The sequence below is a fragment of the Ambystoma mexicanum genome, chromosome 6p (genome assembly GCF_040938575.1).
Source record: "Ambystoma mexicanum isolate Mex_15411 chromosome 6p, UKY_AmexF1_1, whole genome shotgun sequence".
Lineage (NCBI taxonomy): Eukaryota > Metazoa > Chordata > Amphibia > Caudata > Ambystomatidae > Ambystoma > Ambystoma mexicanum.
The window spans coordinates 740,652,970-740,675,852 of record NC_090935.1 but is presented as its reverse complement, the minus strand read 5'-3'; the positions used below and the strand labels follow the sequence as shown (position 1 = coordinate 740,675,852).

Genomic DNA, 22,883 nt, shown 5'->3' with positions numbered 1-22,883 from the left:
ATGGCAAGCTTATTCAAGTTCCTTGGAGCAGAACTGGTGATAATAATATTTGGATTCTGTATGATAAGGATAATAATTGGACAATGTAAGAAAATGGTCAAGAAAGCAGTAGGAATGAAGATTATGATTGATGAATTGGATGAACCAGAAGACAAGGTGCTGACATGTGATGCCATCAGAGATTACATAAAAGCAAGTATTGTGGCACCTGAAGGAACACAATTCTGGTATCCAAAGGATCATAAGAATTACATGGGACGTTGGCTCTACTGTACCCCGAATGGGCAATGCAATTAAATGACCTGGAGTGTGGATGAGTACATTAAAACAGCGGGCATCCTGCGGGGGTGACGAAGATATGGACACCCAAAAACCAATTCTTCAAGAGAAGATACAAAGAAGCAGGAAAACTTGAGGAGGTGGTCCAGGATTCGACAAGATGGGAAAATGTAGAGGAGCAGCTGTATACATCTGCAGGAGATCCCACGCCCTCTATCTCCCCTGTATTGGAGAAATGAGACTGTGCCTTGCCTGACACCAGCTACCGTACCACTACTGCAGCGAGTATTTGGAAGGAGATACACATTGAGACAACCTTATCGAATGTATCCCCGAAGTGATGACAACCTACAAGAGGAACTCCCTGGAGGAATATGAGAAAGAGCTAAGTAAATGTACTGATGACATAAGAAAGTGTGCACGAGGTCCTGAGATACTGACTGGAGACAATGGGCCTCATTACAAGTTTGCCGGTCCGGAAACAAGGGTGTTGGTAAGCTCACCGGCACCCTTGTTTCCAGACCGGCAAACTATGAGTTTGCCTGAAAGAGCCTCTGCACCTGACAAACTCTGAACAAACAATCGCAGCAAAAATGCTGTGGTTTTATCCGTTAAAGGTGTACCCCATTACACCATTTAAGGAGAGCGGGTATAATGGGTAAGGTATAATGGGTCCAGGGGTTACAGGGGTGTTCCCCGCATCCTTTACATGGATTGCGGAGGCAAAACCATGGCCTTTTTGCCACGATATTTTGTGTTCATGGCCATTTTGCCGCGATTTTAACACATGGAACCGCTTTCAATCTCTACCATCTTCTCAAACTGCTACTCTATCTCCCATCCTATCCCTCTCACTAAGTCTGGAAGGACAAAGTTCAAGAGTGATATCCTGGTCTCCAACCCATTCCTCCCTTTTGCTGATACCTACATCAGCGCCTGCTTCAGACAGACTCTCACCGACATCCTCTTTGTTGTCCCCTCTCCAGACCTATGGACCCCTCATATGGTCTCTGTTCTCTCTCCTTTGTCCTCCTCTCCCATTAATGGTGGCACCCGGTGGGAGATCCGCTTGGCCCGCTTCCAATCCTCGAAGACCATCAATGATATGATATGACAGTTCATTTATATAGCACCTACACACAATGTGTTTCAAAGCGCTTCAAGGCAAGGGAGGGAACAAGGGAAAGTACAATGACATTCTTACAGGCCATGAACAGTAAGGATGTGAAATTAACTATCATACTCGGCCTGACGACCTTTCAGGTAGTGCAAGAGCTAAGACATAGAGAAGGAAGGGAGGGGGAGAGTGGGATGGAAATGGAAACAGACAGGCAGCTACCATACTAGGCCTGACAATGTTTCTGGTAGAGCCAGAGAAAAACAAAAGGCGAGGGAGAGGGGTGCAGAAAGGGCAGGGAGGAACAAAACAAGTGACTATCTTACTAGGTTCTGTTATAAATCCTCATGTTGTCATTGTAGTTGGCCCCAGCATTCAAACGCAGACCAGCTCTGGGGCCATAGGTTTAGTCCAGGTGGAAGTTTACTGTACATAGATACAAATGTACATGAACCTGTTTCTCTTGTATATATACAGTGGCACGGCAGACAGGACAGGAACAAGGGTAGGTGGTTTACAAGACAGGTAGAAGGAGCAGACCCACTGGCCATCCTTGCATACACAGTTCAGGCCCCCAACTGACACTCATGGAACATTCACTCAGACCCACTCAACATTCTCCTGAGCTGCTCATCATTCATGCATTAACATTCTGATAGCAAGTACTCCTGGCCAGTGACAATACAAGACTTACAATAGAACATCTACCTTTCACACCAGATCACAACAGACAACATCTCCCTTTCATACTGAAGCATTACAACCACAACTAACAACCTTCCCTCTGGACCCGCCACATCCAGAAACAGAGCCTGCCCCACTCTGGCACTAAACCTAGCAACCATGGAACATCAAACACACATACGGGTGGGGAACAAAAGTGGGGGAGTCATGGATTGACTCACAACAGACCCGGATGCTAAACACAACAGCGCAACAGAGCCAAACGGGACATTGAACGTGAAAGTCCAAACAAACTAACAAACAGGGAAAGTGGTGTCGCCCATACCCAGAACGACATACAGAGGGGAAATTCATCCGCCATCTTCCACTCTCACATTCACATCCCAAACAACTACAATCTGCTCCCACTTATCTCACAACAAACATCCCACAGATTCTCAACCAAAAACATAGCAATTCAACCTCCAACCAAAATCTTTAAACCAGCACATGCACTTCACAACTTCACCACCACACAGACAGCATGCATTCAGTACAAAACATACCTGGGGGACGGTAGAACGAGGCAGCATACACTCAATGCCAAAATCCTCTGACAACAGGTTGGCAAATACATTCCCACCCGCGCCACGTACATCCATTATTAACCATACTCCCATGCATGCATCACACAAACCCAGGCACAACCACAATCTTGCACATAAAACAACATAAAACAAATAATGTGCTCCTGGTAGCACTGGATACAGCAAAATATCAACTTTAACCTTATGGGAAAACATAGCTAACATTTATACAACATATAGGCCTTTCAATATCTGTGCACTTTTAATACTTTTTAAATTATCCACTAGCCATTTCAACCCTCATTGGTTGATACTCTTCAATTTTTTTAAATTCGACATTACTCAATACATTTTACCTCGAAACATCACAACCTTTAATGGTTGATACTTTAACTTTGACTCTATTTCTCCATAACTCTACTTATACTTACTTCTATATGGCTCAACCCTTCTTGGTTGGCAACATTTTAACTTAAGTTACGTCGTCTTTCAGCGTACATTTCACACAAAACTACTTGGCTTGTGCTTAGCCATCCTCTCAGTAAATTGGAATCTCTTACCCTAATTCCAATCCCTCCAACACTGATTGCTCATCCAAACATGCGGCAATCAGGTAACTGAACTCAGAGGTCCAATCAATTGTTTGCAAAAATGATGTATAATTAATTTGCTTGCAAGCATATCACCATTACAATAGAACACTTTGATAACCCTGCACTTCAACCAAAATCATCAATGCATGAGTTATGGTCAGCGATGACACATTTACACCATATATATCTAGGGCCACAAACACTTCACAAACATCATATGACAACGGCCCGACACTACTTACAGGGTATCTATACACTTTTCATTTCCCAATACATTTTAACTGAAGGGTATACCATGACCCTAAACTGTATCCTAAATACAATTTTGATTCCATTTACATTCGCCAATTCATTATCACATAATATTGTTAAAATCCACAATGGTTGGTATAATCTCCAAAACTCAAAACCTCAATAGAGATAATGCACATATTTCACCACAATAAATTTAAAATTTCATTTACATGCACAAAACGTTCATGTTCGAAACACAATCTTCCTTATTTTAACTAATTTCCAAATATTTACTTAATTTTTATGTTTATTACATTCCATCAGTTTAAATAATCTGTTTTACCATGCTTGATTTCACATGCAGCCTTCTTTTTTCCTCAAAGTATTGGAGAACCGCTGGCCACATCCATTAACTGCTTAGATTCCACGTAATGTCAGTAGCTGAAAACACTATTTCCTCGTTGTCAAATGACCCTTTTACAGTTAAACTGTTCTTGCATTTCTGTCATTCATGTGCGGAGAACCGCAATGTCTGTTCCATAGAACTCCCCTAACAACTAACGGGAGAAACAAATTCTATGTCAAGACCGGAGGCTCGGATTATGCTTAACTCTTCATCTTTACTGTCAGCAGCAAAGAAAACAACATGTACAATAGCATACAAAAACCAAGAAAAAACTACAATAACCATGAGGTTTTTCGGATTTTGTAGTCCATCCCTATAGGTCCTTAAAACTGACCACGAGTCCTCTCAAAACCCTTGTCCTTCCTTTATTCTCCCTCTTTCTTTGCTGCTCGGCAGCGAATTAAGTACCCTTTTTCTTATTACATATTGAAAACGTGTGTGTGTGTACTAAGAGTGTATTTAAACTATACGTTGGTATATATCGTGCCTGCGGGCGGAGCATATCCACTACATTCACGGTTTTACTGAAGTTGCGGGCGCGACGGGGCTGGGGCACCGGCGGCCGCAACTTCGCATAACCGTCAAAGAGGGCACTGCGGTACAGAAGAAGGAGCGCGACGGGACCGCGTAGTTCCGGCGCTCACTTCTTCCGTGCCGATTCATATTGAGAGGAGTTTGTGTTTGACAGTGTCAGTGATTTGCTCATTTAATTCTTGTTTCGAATCACAATTGGATTCAATAACATTACGCACCGTTCATAAGAACGTAGCGTAGCGGCCTGTGTGTCAGGAACACTACAGCGCCCCTGCAGGCAATCGGTGATACCGCAGTCATACGGGCACAGTCCCAGGTAAAACCTGTTATCAGATATTAACACACCTGTATATATTATATACTCAGAACCAGGGAATTTAATTTATATTTTCTTTTGGACATATTTTTACTCTCTGTACTGAGAGAGTGATAATCCCGGGTATACAAATATAACATTATTATTATTTGCTTTCCCCGGGGCCCGAGACTAATGAGTTCCTCCAGTGATGAGGGGAAGGCTAGTGTTAGCCAAAAGAGGAGCCACATGGCCATGACAGACGTCCTACACAAAGCCCTGGGGGCTTCATTGGGACATGATCCTCAGCAGAGAGCGCTGATGGAGGATTGGCTCCGTTTTTCTCAGGGCCGGGAGGACGTCAAGAGTTTGAAAGCTCGAATGAAAACCAAAGGGGGCAGTAAAGCAGCCCGTAGGGCGGAGGAAGCCCACACCCCCCCGGGCACTCCACCAGAGAAAGGTGGAAAGAGAAAAAGAAAAGGTAAAGCGGTGCCTAGCAGGGGACGAGAATCATCTCATACTTCAGATGAGAGTGAAAAAGAGTGGGAGGAGGAGTACCCTGAAGAGGAGGAAGTGCTATCGATATCCTCTTCAGGTGAAGAAAGCCATGAGGCGATAAAGAAAAGAAAAATGAGAAGACTGAGGGGGACGGTGCGGATGATGAAGATTTCGATCCGGAGGCACTGATTCATCCCAGATCTTCAGAATGGGAACCCCCCAAAAGAATTGCGTCATATTTAAAGAAACGCCTGAGGGCACCGCTAGCCAAAGAGGCTAGAAGCAAAATGAGGGCAGAATGCCCAAGACCACTCCTCCCTGAAGGGACAGCTGATACGCCAGTGATTGACGAAAAAATGATTACCTTTATGGGTAAATTCACAAAAGATGTGAGGAAAGGATTGATAGATCCTGGCGATCCTGTCAGGACAAGATGCTTGATGTGACGGGACCCCTCACTAAGATCCTCCAGATGGATGAGGACGCGAAAATAAAAGGGGAACCGATAGACCCGACAATCCTCATAGGTTGGGCCCAAAGAGCGATATGCATGTTGGGTAATGCTAATCATGCCATAACCACCGAAAGGAGGAGATCTTTGTTGGTCAAGATCGACCCAAAATTGAGTGAGTTAGCATCTTCTGACTCAGCTTCGTCAGCTAAAGGAAAGCTATTTGGAGACTCCTTCATCAAGGAGCTCACCAGATTTATGAACTCCTATGCAGCCTTGGATAAGGCGCAAGCATCGTTGAAGAGAGTTTTTGGGAGACAGGTTTTTGGACGGGCCAGCAGAGGCAGGGGTCGCTCGGCTGGCCGGTACCATTTCAACCGATCCTTTCAAGATAGAACAAATTGGCGCGATCAAGAAGAGCGCAGACAAACGCCTTTTTTCCCATCGAGGAGTAGAGGAAGAGGCAGAATCTGGCGAGGGGAGCGTCAGCAAAATAACACCGGTGAGATTGCCTTGTACAAGTATGGTGACCCCAGGGGTAGGGGGGAGGACCGCTCAATTTTTGGAAAATTGGTTAAACATTTCAGGGGATCCCTGGGTGATTCAGACTGTTCAAGGCTTTTATATAGATTTTATAGAAACTCCTTATCAGAGAGAACCGCCAAGAGGTTTAGAAATGAACAGCGAAGACAAGGCCTTAGTGGGAAAAGAGTTACAGGCTTTACGAATCAAACGGGCTATTCGACCCGCGACGGTTCAGGTAGGAGGTTACATAAGCAATATGTTCATAGTAAAAGGAAGACACAAGACAAGACCAATCATAAATCTGAGAGGCCTAAACGGTTCTGTGGTATACAGACATTTCAAGATGGAAGGGATACATCTGTTGAGAGATACTCTTATTCAGGGAGATTGGTTGGCCAGAATAGATTTGAAAGATGCTTACCTGACCATTCCCATCGCAGAAGAGCACTGCAAATTTCTAAGGTTCTTCTGGGAAGGAACGATTTGGGAATTTCGATGTCTACCCTTCGGCCTGGCATCAGCACCGTGGTGTTTCACAAATATGCTGAAACCCGTGGTGTCTCATCTCAGAGCTCAGGGGATAAGACTGATAATCTATCTAGACGACATTTGCCTAATGTGTCAAGAGAAGGGATTGTTGATAGAACAGATTCAGATAACTATAGAGGTGTTAGAGAATCTGGGTTTCCTAATAAATTGGGAAAAGTCCAATATAATCCCTGTCCAGTCAATAGAATTTCTGGGTTTCATTGTGGACTCGTTACAGGGAACTCTCAGTTTACCTATTGTCAAGGTGAACGACATCAAGAAACAACTGAGACATACTCTAGCGAGAGGCGAGATGTCGTTGAGGGACATAGCGAGATTGGTGGGCCGACTAGCGGCATCAATTCAAGCGATTTTCCCAGGACCTCTGCATTACAGGGCACTCCAGAGGTTGAAGATATCTCACCTCAGGAGGGGCGTTTCTTACGAATCAAGAGTGAATATTTCACAGGATGTGAGAGAGGAGCTAGAATGGTGGCTCATTCATATGGATGCATGGAACGGGAGAGCCATATTTGGTTCATCCCCGGACCTCATTATCGAGTCCGACGCCAGCAAATGGGGCTGGGGAGCCAGATGTGGGAACGTGTCCACAGGTGGCAGGTGGTCGGACCAGGAGACAAGACTCCACATAAACTGCCTGGAGTTGTTGGCAGGGTCCTTTGCAGTGAGATGCTGGACTCAGGAGAAAGCACATTGTTGCGTCCTACTGAAGATGGACAATGTCTCCGCAGTCAGATACATCAACAGACTGGGGGGGACGAGGTCCAAGTTATTGGCGGAATTGGCAAAAGAATTTTGGGAACTCTGTCTAGAGAGGAGAGTTTCGGTGACGGCAGAGTATCTGCCGGGACAGATGAATGAGGTAGCCGATTGGAACTCGAGATACCTCAGAGACGCCAGCGATTGGAAGCTGGACGAGGTAGTGTTCCAAGAAATTATGACACGGTGGGGTCCTTGTCAGGTCGATCTGTTTGCTTCGAGGATGAACAGGCAGCTTCCTCGGTTCTTCAGCTGGAGGCCGGATCCGGAAGCGGAAGCGACAGACGCCTTCCTACAACCCTGGGAACATCAGAGAAATTTGCGTTCCCTCCTTTTTCAATGATAGCGAGGACGCTGGCACAGGTGAGACGTCAAAAAGCATCCATAATTCTAATCACGCCAGACTGGAAGGGACAGGCGTGGTTTCCCAGTTTGTTAGAAGTGACATACCATAACCCAGTACTTCTACCAGACACAGAATTTATCAATCGAGATCCCAGAGGGGGCAGTCATCCACTGGTGAGGTCAGGAGGACTCAAGTTAGTGGCTTGGCCGATTTCAGGAGATCTTGGGCTAGGCCAGGTTTATCGAATGAAGCTGAAAACATCATTAATGAATCATGGGCCCCAGGGACTCACAAAGCTTATAGATCAGCATGGGATAAATGGTATAGCTGGTGTATGGAAAGGGATATTCATCCCGATAGGGCAGATGTGGTACATGTAACCAATTTTTTAGCTCAGATGGCTGCGCAGGGCAAGGCTTACAGAACGATCAATACAGCCAGGTCAGCGATATCTGCGGGACACCCTAGAGTAGAGGGTAGAGCGATTGGAGAACACCTGTTGATTAGTAGATTGTTAAGGGGAATAAAGATGTTGAGACCACCTAGTGTTAAATATAACCAGTTGTGGGATGTAGATAAAGTTTTGAAACTGTTTTTATCTTGGCCAGATAATCAAGATTTATCCCTGAAAGCGATTTCCGGCAAATTATCTATGCTTTTATGTCTGTTGGCATTTAAGAGATCTTCTGATGTGAGAGTGTTGGAGATTGACAGGAAGAGTGTATCTCCGAATGGAGTGACTTTTCTTATAAATAAAAGGACCAAAACAGGTTTGAGATCTATTTCCTATGAATCTTTTCCGGATCAACCAAAATTGTGTCCAGTCAGGTGTATAGAAGTTTACGAGGATATGACGAGGGATGTTAGACCTCCAGGAGTGTCTCAATTGTTGATAGCGATTTGCAAACCCTATAAAGCAGTGGTACCGGCCACTATCGCTAGATGGCTTAGATGGGTGATGGTTCAAGCGGGCATAGATGTTGAGAGATATGGCGCCCATTCAGCTAGAGGAGTGATGGCGACTAAAGCTTATAACATAGGAGCTAGGATAGAAGATATTATGAGAGCTGCAGATTGGTCGAATGAGTCGACATTTAAAACTTTCTATTTTAAACACATGGAAAGTGCGTCATCGTTGGTGGTAAGTAAGCTTTGAACAAGCATAATCCGAGCCTCCGGTCTTGATATAGAATTCAGATTTTCCACACATTTGTTACAGAAAGTCATAGTTCTATTAAAGACACAGAGGCGAAGGATTATACCACCCTACCAATCGTATGAGATGTAATTGATATGCATCATGTTGTGTTTACATATGTACTGTTTATGATAAAATATTTCATTATTGGTAATATTGCTTGATGAGACGGTAGTAATGTTCTGATGCATACGATTGCCCACCCTTATTTTGGTCTATAGTCACCTTTTACCTGATTTATTTTGTAGGAGGAGCGACGGATAACAAACAAACTGGAGTTTGATGCAAGACGTGGATAAAGTTTGAAGAGGTACTGAACACACCCTCGCAGGATCAAAGAAAGAGGGAGAATAAAGGAAGGACAAGGGTTTTGAGAGGACTGTTATTTGTTTATTGGTTGTTGGGAACACGTGGTCAGTTTTAAGGACCTATAGGGATGGACTACAAAATCCGAAAAACCTCATGGTTATTGTAGTTTTTTCTTGGTTTTTGTATGCTATTGTACATGTTGTTTTCTTTGCTGCTGACAGTAAAGATGAAGAGTTAAGCATAATCCTTCGCCTCCGTGTCTTTAATAGAATTATGACTTTCTGTAACGAATGTGTGGAAAATCTGAACTTTTCTGGATCCGACGACTGACTCAAAGTCAGTTTCCTCATCACATCGGCACGTATCTTAAGGTGCATTACTCTATAGTTCAAGTCTCCACATTCAGAGAGGAAACCATAGCACTACGTGAGCACCTACTCACAGCGTTCTTTGCTTCGCCAATACTCGTGAACATTCTACGACGTCATCATTCCTCTAAGCAGCCTGAAGGAGGTAGGGTCATGCTGGACCTCCAACCGCCACTTGAAACCCAGCGCTGGCAAACATGCAAAACACAAGCCTATTCGCACGCCCATTTTCCCCAACATAATCACGTCGCTGCTGCGGTGCACAGACCATTTTCTTTTTTTTTTCCTTTGTACTGGCAGCTTGGAGCACTTATTACACAGGAAGCACATCCTTAATATCAAGAGGAAACACCCTCATAACAGACCTTGCTGCCCCTTGCGGCACCTCATCAGTAAGTTTCTTAAGCATTATCAGAACAGTCTAATGCGCATGTGTCATTTCCAGTCTTATTTGATGAATTGCCCTTTCCAGATCTTTTAATTCCAGACAGCAGGGCCCTTTGTGTCTTGTTTGGGGATCTCTGTGGATGCGGGCCTCCCTCCCAAAGCCCAATGTCATTTTCTTTCCTTTTTTACCTTTTCTGGGCAGGATGGATATCTAAAGCGCGGGGAGCGGTGGGTCAGGCAGCAGCTGCCTCCCCCTCCCACAGCTCTCCTTACTGTAATTTTCAGTTGCTGTAGTTGCAGCATTAGTATGTCCTGTCATTTTCTTTTCATTGTTTTTTTTCTTCACTTCCGGGGTCCTTTCAACTCATTTTGAGCATCCTCGTTGCCAATGTTATAAATCCTCATGTTGTCATTGTAGTTGGGCTCAGCATTCAAACACAGACCAGCTGTGGAGCCATAGGTTTAGTCCAGGTGGAACTTTATTGTACATAGATACAAATGTACATGAACCAGTTTCTCTTGTATATATACAGTGGCACAGCAGAAAGTACAGGAACAAGAATAGGTAGAAGGAGCAGACCCACCAGCCAACCTTGCATACCCCGCTCAGGCTCCCAACTGACACTCATGGAACATTCACTCACAGACCCGCTCCACGTTCTCCTGAGCTGTTCATCATTAATGTATCAACATTTTGATAGCAAGTACTCCTGGCAGTGACAACACAAGACATTCAGTGCTGGGGTTGTGGGGGGGACTTAGGGGAAGGGGGAGGAGACAGATGAGGTTGCTATCATACTAGGTCCAGGGACTATTCTGATAGAGTAAGTCTATCTAAATGGTACCATCATGATTCAGGGCTCTCAGCCCAATCTCTTCCTTCTTGATAGGTGTCTCCCGCATCTTATCAACTTTCTCCCTTCTCCTGCCACACCTTCCAACACCTCCCTGGCTCCTCTGCCACTTCCTTCCTCCTCTGCTTCCTCTCTGGCACCAACCTCTTCCTTTAATGTGGGCCCTATGCCACCTCCGTCTACTGCCTCTGCCCACTCTCAGACCTTTTTACCACCTCTGCTGGGTGTACCTCACTTCTGCACCCCACCCTGGAAGTCTTTCAAATGTGGCAACCTGCACCACATAGCTGCTCTCAAATCTCACGCTGCTGTTAAACACTCCTCCTACATCTGCCACATCCTCAAAGGCCTTGACCTTGATGTACCTGCTCTCACCAAGACATGATTCACGGCTAGCTCTGTCACAAGGTTTGAAACTCTCCTCCCTGAGGGCTACAACATCCTCTCTGAGCCTCAAACCAACCGGCCCACAGGTGGAGTGGCCATGATCTTTCGGGAGTGGGTCCCAACTTCTTTCATTCCTACGCAGGTCTATTCCTCCTTTGAATGCCTAGTTTGCAGGCTCTCTATCTCTCCTGGCCTCTCTCTGAATGTGGCCACCATCTACAGGCCACCTGGCCAGGTCACCCTTTTCCTCTCAGAATGGGCTGCCCTCTCTTCTTCTTCCCTTGCCTCGACCTCTCAACTCCTCCTCAGAGACCTCAACATCCAACTGCATGCTTCTAATCCCTCCTTTGGGCTCTTCCACAACCTTTGTGAATCCCTCCCTTTCAATTCTACCCTCCGGTTTGGCACACTCTGCTGGACACACCTTGGATATTCTCATCTCCTCAGACATCCCCCTTACACTCTCACCACTCCTCTCTTGGACTGACCACTTTCTGCTCTCCTCTCACCTGAAACGTCTTGCCCCTCAAGCAGAATTACCCCAGCACTGCCACATTCCTTCTCATTCATTCAGCCCATGAAGTGAGTGTCAGTGGATGCCTTTGCCTCTACTTTCTCTGCTCCTCCTACTCCTACGGCTGACTCACACTCTGACACAGCCCTCTCTAACCTGCATCTTTCTATCTCCAACTTTCTGGACATCCTTGCCCATGTCATGAGAATTGATGGGAAGGGGGCAGCCTCGTCCCACCCCCCCCCTAGGCTCTTTAGAGTGAGGTGAGATGCATTTGAAACACTATGATGGACCAGGGGGGAGGGTGGACAGTGAGAAGGGACACCTCCCAGTTTAACAGAACCCTACTCCAGTATAATCAAATATAGTCTATCCACATAGTACAGAATAAGGCGGGAACAGCATTTCTATTTTGCATAGATATTATTAACCATAGGCTAAAGAGAAGACCTACGTGGTAAATGCATAATTACATGCACTATGCCCCAAAGTGCGAGACAAGAGAAATCCCCAGCTATACCCGAGCTCCCATGAGGACAGCCTACGCCCCCAACTGCTACAACGCCTATTCATTGTTCTAACAGTGTTGCAAAGATGTGCGAGAGGCATGTGCCCTACAAGGACGCAATCACAGACCGGCACCTGGTGTGTATGTTATCTCACACTGGCCAAAGCATGACCCGGTCCATCGCCAGGCGAGCACAAGTTATAGCCCATATAACTGACTAAACCATAAGATCCCTGAATTCCATGTCACCAGGTGCCCTTTGATCACCAACGCTAAAGTAAAAAGTCCTGAAATGTTCAAAGAGGATGGACCAGGCACCTCGTTGAGCGACATTCTTGTGATTTGTATTACGAGGTGCTGGGAGGGATAAATTATAGTTCAAAGCAAGGGTGGAGACCTTGGAGCCATATGCCGTGGAGGGGAATGAGTGAAATGTGTGTGTGAAGATTAGAGTGCCATAGGACCTCTATTGTGCCCATCTTAGGCCTGCCAAGTGCACAGTATGAGTGATAAAATAGTTTATGGTTGGAGTATAATTCATTTGTTTTCTGACCTTCGACGTGAGAAGAAGATGAGCCGCGCAACATCCACATGATGGAAGACGGACAGACTGGGCTGGGACCGATAGACCGGCATCCCTTATTGTTAAAGGAGGAACATGTATAGGGTCCATCCAATCAGCCACGCGGGTTCTTACTGTATGGTGTTGCGTCATTATGACGCTGTGTACCTTTAAACATTTCTATGTGTACCTTTCTATGGCAGAACGTTCTTAGAAGCAGAGTTCTTTGCTGTTGCTTTCTTCTTCGTGTCAGATAAAAACTTGTTATCCTTACAAGATCGACTTGAGCCTTTCTTACCTAGTGGGTTGTATTCTTTCTGGTGGGAGCGTTTCAGGGCGTGCCTTCAATTGGTGACCTCGACGTGATCCCAGTGCCCCACTGTACCTGCGGAGGCTTCCGGGACACTTCTCCAGAAGGAGCCGCGTCCACCTACAGTGACCAGTCATGAAAAAACAAGTGTGTGGAGTGGTTTAGCAGAGCCATTTTAAGCGAAGTCCTCTCTTCTATTTGAAGTGGGGAACGGCACCAAGGAGAGTGCAGGCCGGTGTTGGAACTCCATGACCGAGGAGTTCGGGTGAGCACACACATGTGGGTAGACTCTTGTAAGCGATAACAAGTATCAGACAGATGCATGGCAAAGTGAGAGAGGTGTGAGCACATGGAGAGCGAGGTCATTGATGTGACATGGGTGTGGGTTGTGTAATTTGTTGTTAAAGTGTGTACTATGAAGAGAGTGTTTCAGTGAGGCATTATAAGGTAAGGCATTATAAGGTAAGGCAAAGGTAAGGCAGGGAGCCCCTCCTCGGAATGGGAGGGAAGGTGGTACCACAAGGCAGAAAATTATTTAAAGGAGGAATATAGAAATAAAACTAGTGGTCTCATAATAGGTCTGGATTAAGTAGTGGTTTTTATGTTAGCTTGTTATTGTTTTTTGTTTGCAATATATTTGTGTTTTATTGAATAAAGTGTAGGCCCTAGAAGGGGCAGTAAGTGTGTGCATCGCAGTGCGGTGTGGTATTAGATGGTTTCGTGGAAGGGAGTATGTGTGCAAGGAAGGGGCATAGAAAAGGTGAAGGTTGATTTTCTTTGTTTATGTTGTAATAAGTAACCAGCAGCGTGAGCGTCGCGTAAGCAGGACTTTGCAGGGTTCGAAAGAGATAGACACCCCCAGCATGTGGGGTGGAACACCAATAGAACATATATAAAAGGCCCTGCCAATGTATCGTGACAGGGTGGAGAAATATCATAAGCAGTGGATCGCGGAAACATGAGGAGAGGGGATGCCATGCCCGTGGCCAGGGCAGGGCTCACACAACAAAAGCATCTTGGAACACATGTCCAAATTTTTAGTAGCAAAATATAAGGGGAAGCAGCTACAGAAGAGAAAAGAAATTCTAGATCTTCGGCGTATGTTTGAAGATGCAGAAGATCAAGGGAACAAAGTAGAGGTGCAGAGACAGAAAGAGGGGAAGTGCAGAACGGAAAAAGAGCAGGGCAGGGTGCCAGTGGAGTGTGGGGATTATATAGTTTGAAAACATATCTCGCAGAAGCGTACACCAATCCAAGTTATGCAAAGGGGTGGCCGGAAATACTGAGTATAATAGTGCATCATTGTAAAAGGATTAAGGCATGGAAAGGGAAACAGTTCAAAGGCATCAGGTGTAAGAAGCGAAACTGGTGGAGAAGAAATTGGCAAAGGTTGCAGTCCAGGTGCCTGTATCTACGCCAGTATAGGTGGAAGGAACAGAGAGTACCCAAGAAGTAGTGAGTGCCACTATTGTAGAGCTGTGGGGTGGAGGAGGACAAGGACAGTGTGCAACAATATCCTGGTCCACAGTGGCATCAAGAATGGCCGTCTCGAGGAAGAGGGGGATTTCGAGGAGCAAGAGAAGGAGGGTTTGGTCCCAGGGGGGTGGGTTCGGAGCATCTCAATGTTGGAATTGTTTAAGGTGGGGGCATTTTGCAAGGGAATGCAGGAGCAGGTCTGCAATGGGTTATAATTATGGGCTGCAACCACAGGGCAAGGGTCCCAAGGGCCCCAAGGATTAGGCTATACCCAACAAGGCCAAGGGTATCAGAACCAAGGGTATTCCCAGGGCAACACCAAACATGGTCTATTATGTACTGTACATATATTCTGTATTCTGTACCATGCCTGACCTTCTATACTCTGTAACCTGTAATATTTGTCATTGTAATTTAAGATATGCACCCAGATGCCTTTGAGCCAGGCGCGCTATATAAATAAAGAAAATACAAATACAAATATAATAAGCAGCCTCAAGCATCGGAAATGCAAGTGCGGCATCTGCAACAGGGTACTAAATGGGGCTGCTGCTCCCTTTGGATGAGCAGCAGTGGTAGGAAGTAGCCCTTTCTCATTTCCAGGAACAAGCACATACCCTAATTAGGACATCCCACTTGTGTGTTCGGTCTTGTTAACAACCATCCACCCTGAAAAGGAACCTTTGGTGGGGACGGAGATTGGAAACAAGCAGTTTATATTCATGGTGGACTCTGGTGCAACTAAATCATGTATCATGGAAGGAAACTTTCCACTATCAGGAAAATATCTTGACGCGTAGGGATTCTCTGGGGCTATGTCTAAGGTTCCATACACTGAGCAGTTGGACGTAAAGTGGGAGGGAAGGTAGTAAGGCCGCCCTTACCGTATTCCGAAAGTTCCCCTGTTAATTTTCTGCACAGGGACCTGCTCAGCAAGTTAAACATGACTAAATCCTTTACAGACCATGGTATAGGATGTTCCACACCTGGAATGTGGGCTGTAAGGGTGATGTTGATAATACATACAATGACAAGGGAGGTGGTGGTCCGCAGGATACCCATAGACCCGGACATGTTTATGTATGGTATTACAGTGCTTGTGAAGGCGGTGCCCCAGATGGCCAAACAGGGTTGGCGAGTTCCCACTGATTTTATCTTCCGTCCAGCAGTGTCACCTGAGGTGGTGACAGGAAAGATAGTGTTACTAGACCTGCAGTGGTTGTTGGTTTCAGAAAAGAGTGCTGCCCTGTTGGGAATGGACAGGGATGGGCGTGAATGGTGCACAGTGCTCTGGTTAGATCCAACGGTACAGCTAAAGGAACTGAAGGATGAGGAATTGTTTGGAGATAACGACAAAGATGGGGAAATAATCCTAGACATCTGTATCCCCTGTGACATAATGATACAGTACCGAAGAGGGCAGTGTCTCTTGATGGCAATATTAACTCTACCTCTATTTTTTGACAAGGACTTACAACACGTTCCCTTTCGCAGTTGTGGACTACAAATCCACATTATTTAGGGTTACTAAAAGATGTGACCCCTATGAGTGAAGCCAGGTGCCGTGGTGACCAGGGTAAGACAAAGAAGCCACGTATTTTACTTATAGTGGACTTGAAAAATGGTTTCTTCTCGATTCGACTTCATCCTTAGTCGAGGTACCTCACAGTATTTACACAGGCTCAGATGCGGTTCAAACACACTAAGTTACCTCAAGGGTACTGGTAGAGCCCGAGCATATTTAAAAGAATATTGCATGCCAATGTTGGGAATATTCAGGTGCCTAGCACGATTATCCAGTATGTGGACGATCTGCTAGTGTGTAGTGACAATGAACAGCACTGCAGAAGGGACTCCATTTCACTCCTACAATTGCTGGCCTGTAAAAGGTACAAGGTTGACATGGCCAAATTGCAATACTGCCAACAGGAAGTCCTCTATTTGGAGGAGTCCATATCAGTGAATTGTAAAAGAATGCTACCAGACATGTTACATGCTGAACCCAGACCCGCCTCAGTTAAAGAAATGCAGAGTTTCTGGGCATGTGTAATTACTGTAGGGCCTAGATTCTAGATTACGTGGCATACACAAGGCTACTTTCACAGGCCCTTAGGAAAGCACAAAAGACAAAGGACCATACGTTACAGTGGACGGCAGAAATGATCACACAGTTTGACGACTTAAAAGAAGTCATTAGTTTGGCACCGGTACTGGCCACCCCAGATTACACGCAGGAATTTTATTTGTTTTCATATTCGGATGGCCAGTTTATGACAGCGGTGTTGACGCACAAAAGCACTATGGGCCATAAGCCATTGGCCTACTATACTGGTACTTTGGATACAGTGATGCAAAGGCAATTTGCATGCTAACAAGCTTTAGCAGATGCTGCTTTTGCAATAGAGAAAAGATCTACAATCATAATTGGGTGTTCAGTCACGCTGTATGTGGAACATTCTTTGTTTGCCATTCTAGAAAGGTCCAAATCTACCCTGACTATGCAAAGGTCTTCAGCATATGAGAGCATCATTTCTAAACCCCAAATTCATGTGGTTAGGTGTAAAACAGTGAGCCATGCCACCTTTTTAACGGACATGCCTACTACAAAGGACTTGACAGCGCACGACTGTGCCACATACAAGGGGGAGGAGGATGACATTCCCAAAGCAATTGACAAAGACTGACAGAGGCAGCGGTGGTACAACTCAAGGAAGGGGTGTACAAGACGGTGGTTATGAAAAGTTTGACCATGCATTATTCTGCACAAGCGGAGGAACTCATAGCGCTCATCGAAGCACTGACAGCATATCAAGGGTGCTGTCACAATATGTTCTGGCTCGGCATACTGTAAAGAAGGCATGGTATCAAAGTAAGGCAGACACAAGTGATCACAGTTCAAGGGTGTTTATTAAATTGTAAAATGGGTATGATAAACGCCTAACCTAAAGTCTAAAATGGGGGCAAGCTACGACCATCAAATCATAATAATACAGTCGTAGTGCAGTCTAGTCAAATAAAAAGGGCCTATACTAAAACAAACTATTGCCAAACCTTACCGCTATGCTACAAAATAGTGTGGGATAATGTTCACAAGAAAAGAAAGAAGTGTTGACAATGTCAGGATGTTATGGCCGGTGTCTTTAGCACGGGACAAAGAGGGACTCTAGAGCACAGAATACTCCCGCGCTTCTCCCACAAGGTTACAGTTCCTTTTCATCAATATCAGGGCCTTCTGTTTCCAAGTCTCTTTCATGCAAAGTCTCTTGCTTCAGAGGGTATGATGTGCCATATAAAATAAAACAAAAGTTCCTTCTGCTAATCTTCACGTCGGGCAATTACTCTTCACCCTTGGATCCCTCTCAGCCGGGCTCTGAACCTTCTCTTTGACTAAACACAAAGAGGTAGAAGGGGCAATTTACCCTGCAATACGAGAACACATCCTCAAGATGAGGTTCAAAAACTTTTAACTAGCAACAAAGAGGGTTGTATGCAGAAATCTGTTTCAGGATCTGACACGTTACCCACTAAGACAAAATAGCAAGCTCCTAAAATGAGCATAGCTGATAGTTTTTTTAAAAATTAAACTAACCACCAGTATGATCATGGTAATAACATTTACATTTTAATAATGATACAGAAAAAAGAAATTATTTTGACAAAAATCATACAGCATAATTGCTAGTATTAACAATGACAGAAGTTAGTACAAAAAACTGAAAATTGTACAAAAAACAGACAATGCTACTTAAAAAGACAATAGTAGATATGATCTAATATTCTGCTTCACATCACAAGTGCAGGCTAAATCTGCACGAATCAGTAATCAAGAAAAAGAACAAATCATAATTTCAAAAAATCTCAATCACACCACCAGTTTGTCATATTCTCAATCAAACCAATTCAAACTCATTCAATCCATCCAACATGTTTCTTTCCTCACACAACTTTAAACAGCAAAATCAGGGCAATTCATCAGGCAAAGCAATGTCTGTTATCTGTCAACATACACAATCAATGGTGTCTCAATTATGAAACTTCAATTATAAAACCCGAAGAAACGATGAGGACTTCTTGCTGATCCAAATCTGATCTTCAAATATTAATAGCATATGAATTGCTAAACTTGGAGAGGGCAGACGTGTCTTGTCCTGAAACAGAAAAGGAACATAGGTATAACTACGCCGTATGTCCCTAGAAAAGAATTCTGTATCCAAATAAAATATCATAAAGGAGTCTTTGGAGTGTTTAAAGTACACTAGACCACAAAACTAGGGAATAGAGCAGCATCATAAAACAACAGCATCTGCAATTTTGGACACACATACGGCCTCATCACGAGTTTGGCGGTAACCCTTAAATGCGGCGGTAGCGCTATTACCGCTGCATTTAAGGGTCCGCCAAAACACGGCTTCGGCTGATTTACCCCCAGCTATGAGCTGGGGGGAAATCCGCCTAAATTTTGTGCTCATACCGCCAGCGGGAAATCCTCCTGCAGTAAGAGCGAGAAATTTCCCCATTGAGCCCAATGGGGAATGGGGCATTCCCAAATGGGCTCATTGGGGAATGGGGATTTCCTGTTCCGCCAAACCCATGATCCGGCACTAATAGTGCCGGTGGATTTGGCGGTAGGGCAGATAACACCTGAGCTATTAGCGCCGGAGTTACCGCCCAACTCGTGATGAAGCCCATAGTCTAATTGAGTAATTGAGTCAAACGGTAGGTACACTGACTTGTTCATCAGAAAATTATAACTGGAAAACATCAAAAGACATATATAGAGACTGATGTTATAGTCTTTTGACCCCAGAGCAATCTAAAGAGACACAACCTAAAATGAAGAGAGTGGCCCTTGATTGGAAAAAAGACCAGTAATCAAAAAGAAGGCAAAGTTAGCAAAACAGGTATGAATTCATCATTACACATTGCTAACTCCTAGCTACCACTGCAGCTGAAAAGAAGCAGCTGTTTCAGAGTGTGAGCAGAAATGTAGACCGATTACAAAACCGTCTGCTCACCTGATGCCAACAATATCCAGGTCAGCATCAACTGTGACGAAGGTAGCCGTAAAACAGCATCACAGGCCTGTATTGCGAAATTACACTCGCTGTGTCATCATCTAGGCGAGGTGCATAGATTCCATAGGCTTCTCAATCATGCAATTAAGCGCTGGAAAACAAGAAATAGCAGTGCAGGTAGTCTCTCTTACAATGGCATGCATGGAATTGTCGCGCTGGCAAAACGTGTGTTAAGGAAAGCACGAAACCGATAAAATGACTCTTTCAATCACACTTGAGATTGGAATTCCAGCTTGTAGGCAGACATAAAACCAACAGATCAAGCTTAGGCAAAATGAGCCATGTGTAATATGAATGCACTGCAATTTCATCTAAATCACAAAAAAGGATACCAGCAAGTGCGTAGTCACAAAGATCAGGGGTTGTGTAAAACCCGGAATGCGCCGGAACGGTACCCTATTATATAAAATGGCAGCAAAATTCACCTGAAAATTATGCAAACACACTTGAAGAATATTTTGAAATGAGAAAGGTGCACGAATATGCTGTCATGAACCCATTACTGCCCAAAATCTACATTTTATTATGAAAATAAATACCCGGAACGGGCCGGAATGCTACCCTAATATATAAAACCCCAGTGAAACGCACCTGAAAATTATGCAAACACACTTGAAGACAATTTTGAAATGCGAAAGGTGCACCAATATGCTGTCATTAACCCATTACTGCCCAGAATCTACAATTTATCACGCAAAAGCCGTAACGCTACCGTAATATATAAAACGGCAGGGAAACTCACCTGAAAATGATGCAAACACACATGAAGAACATTTTGAAATGAGAAAGGTGCACCAATATGCTGTCATTAACCCATTACTGCCCAAAATCTACAATTTATGACAAAAAAGTTCCCGGAACGACCCGGCGCGGTACCCTAGTTTATAAAATGGCAGCTAAACTCACCTAAAACTGATGCAAATACACATGAAGAACATTTTGAAATGAGAAAGGTGCACCAATATGCTGTCATTAACCCATTACTGCCCAAAATCTACATTTTATCACGCAAAAGCCGGAACGCTACCGTAATATATAAAACGGCACGGAAACTCACCTGAAAATGATGCAAACACACATGAAGAACATTTTGAAATGAGAAAGGTAAACCAATATGCTGTCATTAACCCATTACTGCCCAAAATCTACTATTTATCACAAAAGGTACCCGGAACGGGCCGGAACGGTACCCTAGTATATAAAACTGCAGCTAAACTCACCTGAAACTGATGCAAACACACATGAAGAACATTTTGAAATGAGAAAGGTGCACCAATATGCTGTCATTAACCCATTACTGCCCAAAATCTACATTTTATCATGAAAAAGTACCCGGAACGGGCTGGAACGCTACCGTGATATATAAAACGGCAGCGGAACTCAACTGAAAATGATGCAAATACACGTGAAGAACATTTGGAAATGAGAAAGGTTAAACGGTGCCTGTCATTAACCCATTACTCACGAACATGGTCTATATTCATGTGTCTGCCAGTACCGGGATATATGGAGTAGAACTTGTCAGTTAAAGGTATGATGGTATGATGTATGGTGGAAGAGCACAGTCTTATCACAGAAGTGCTTGGGCATATGGTGGAAGAAGCTGGGCATTTGGTGCCAAAACTGGCAAATTATGTTAATGTTATGGGATCTTGTACCGCACACTGTTGCCACTGGTGTAGTCTCTTGGCCCACTAGCAGATCTGTAATGTAAGGCGTGTTGGGTTGCTAGTGGGATTGAGAGAGAAAAGAGCAAGAGAGCTTTGATGTACTGTTGGCATCTTCAGTTCGGAGAAACCGGTCACTGAGCGTTTGTGCATTTTCGGTTGCTAGGCGTCATGTGGTGTTGAGGTATGATTGTGCATGGTTTGGTTGTATGCTGGGTTGGGTGTTGTGAAGAGCATGCGCGTTGTGGTACGGTAGAGGAATGGTTGTGTCCAGTTCAGAGTTTGCAGGTGAGTATGCAGAATATGATTGTGTTTAGTATGGTTAGTTAGAAGAAACACATGTCTAACTTACACAGTTAGGCTTGTAGGATTATTTATCGTGTTTTTGGAGCGCAGCGCCACTACATGGGATCAATACATAGCGTGTTTTTGGAGTGCAGCACCACTGCATGAGATCAATGTATTGCTATAATGCGGTACAGCAAGCAATGTGTTGCCGGTGTAACATATGGATATGTAAATGAAGACAGGCTACTCAGTCAAAAAACACATCATTTTTTTTTCTCTCTCACCTGAAATGCCTCTGTTGCAGTAGACACATTAGATGATTAAGAACTAATATAATTAACAGTACTAACATGATTCTAATCAAATAACATCATAATGTGTTCTCCAGTGCAAAATGAGGTTGAAAAGACAGGCTCTGAAAGTCATTTTAAACATGCACTTGGATTCATTTTTTTCTCTGTTCACTGTGTTAGCTGGATGCGAAATCTGCATGCCAGGAAATGAGTAGATACAGTTTCTAAACCGTATAAGCCAAGCCAATGTTGAAAGAGGAGGATAGATTATTGTGTATTTTAATTGGTGACACGTCACCTTAGGGGCTGTAACGGAGGTTTCCTGAAGAATCTCGGGGAGAAAGAAAGGCAGTGGACATTTTTACACAGCTTGGGTGAGAAGCCTGAGGGGAGTTGCTGTGGGGCTGCCTGATTGAGGAGCGTCGCTCCAGTGTACTGCTGACCTTCAGAAGCTGGAGATTCCAGTCAATTGGCACTGGTTTGAGGACCAAAGAGTGCAGATTGGAACTGCATGTCCTCGCCGGGTGCTTCAAGGGAAGGCCCGAGCCATTTAAAGAAAGCGACCTGTCCAGAGAGTTTGCGTGCTGATCTGCTACAATTTTGCTGGTAATTATCTTACACAAAGCGAGAATGTGGTGTCTGAATGAAAGCTATTTCAGTCAGGCAGCGTAGCGATAGCTGTTTTCTAATGTTGCTACTCAGAAATGCAAGTCAACTGATGCACTGTTCTTTTTATTGTTGCAAGGAATCTAATGAAAGCCATGTATTTTGCAATTGCTTCTCTTCTGTTTATTCTAGAAAAGACTGCCTCACAAAACTGGTAATGTATGGTTTTTCAAATGGAACTGATG

The 22,883-nt window shown here is 44.4% G+C and overlaps 2 long non-coding RNA genes across 4 annotated transcripts in view; one reads left to right on the top strand and one right to left on the bottom strand.

Annotated features, from left to right (window-relative positions):
- LOC138511752 (uncharacterized) overlaps positions 1 to 9,495 on the top strand; it is a 452,837-nt gene extending 443,342 nt beyond the window's left edge. Inside the window, exon 7 of the long non-coding RNA XR_011280675.1 lies at positions 9,283 to 9,495. This is a non-coding gene — a long non-coding RNA (uncharacterized lncRNA). The remainder of the gene's footprint in view (positions 1 to 9,282) is intronic.
- An 8,102-nt stretch (positions 9,496 to 17,597) lies between these two features.
- The window catches only part of LOC138511749 (uncharacterized), a 114,498-nt gene continuing 109,212 nt past the window's right edge, over positions 17,598 to 22,883 (bottom strand). For 2 of the 3 annotated variants that reach the window (XR_011280670.1, XR_011280671.1), the window contains exons 2-4: positions 20,117 to 20,209; positions 19,725 to 19,939; positions 17,598 to 18,857 (exon numbers count right to left, since the gene is read on the bottom strand). This is a non-coding gene — a long non-coding RNA (uncharacterized lncRNA). The remainder of the gene's footprint in view (positions 18,858 to 19,724; positions 19,940 to 20,116; positions 20,210 to 22,883) is intronic. The other variant, XR_011280672.1, reaches the window with a different exon arrangement.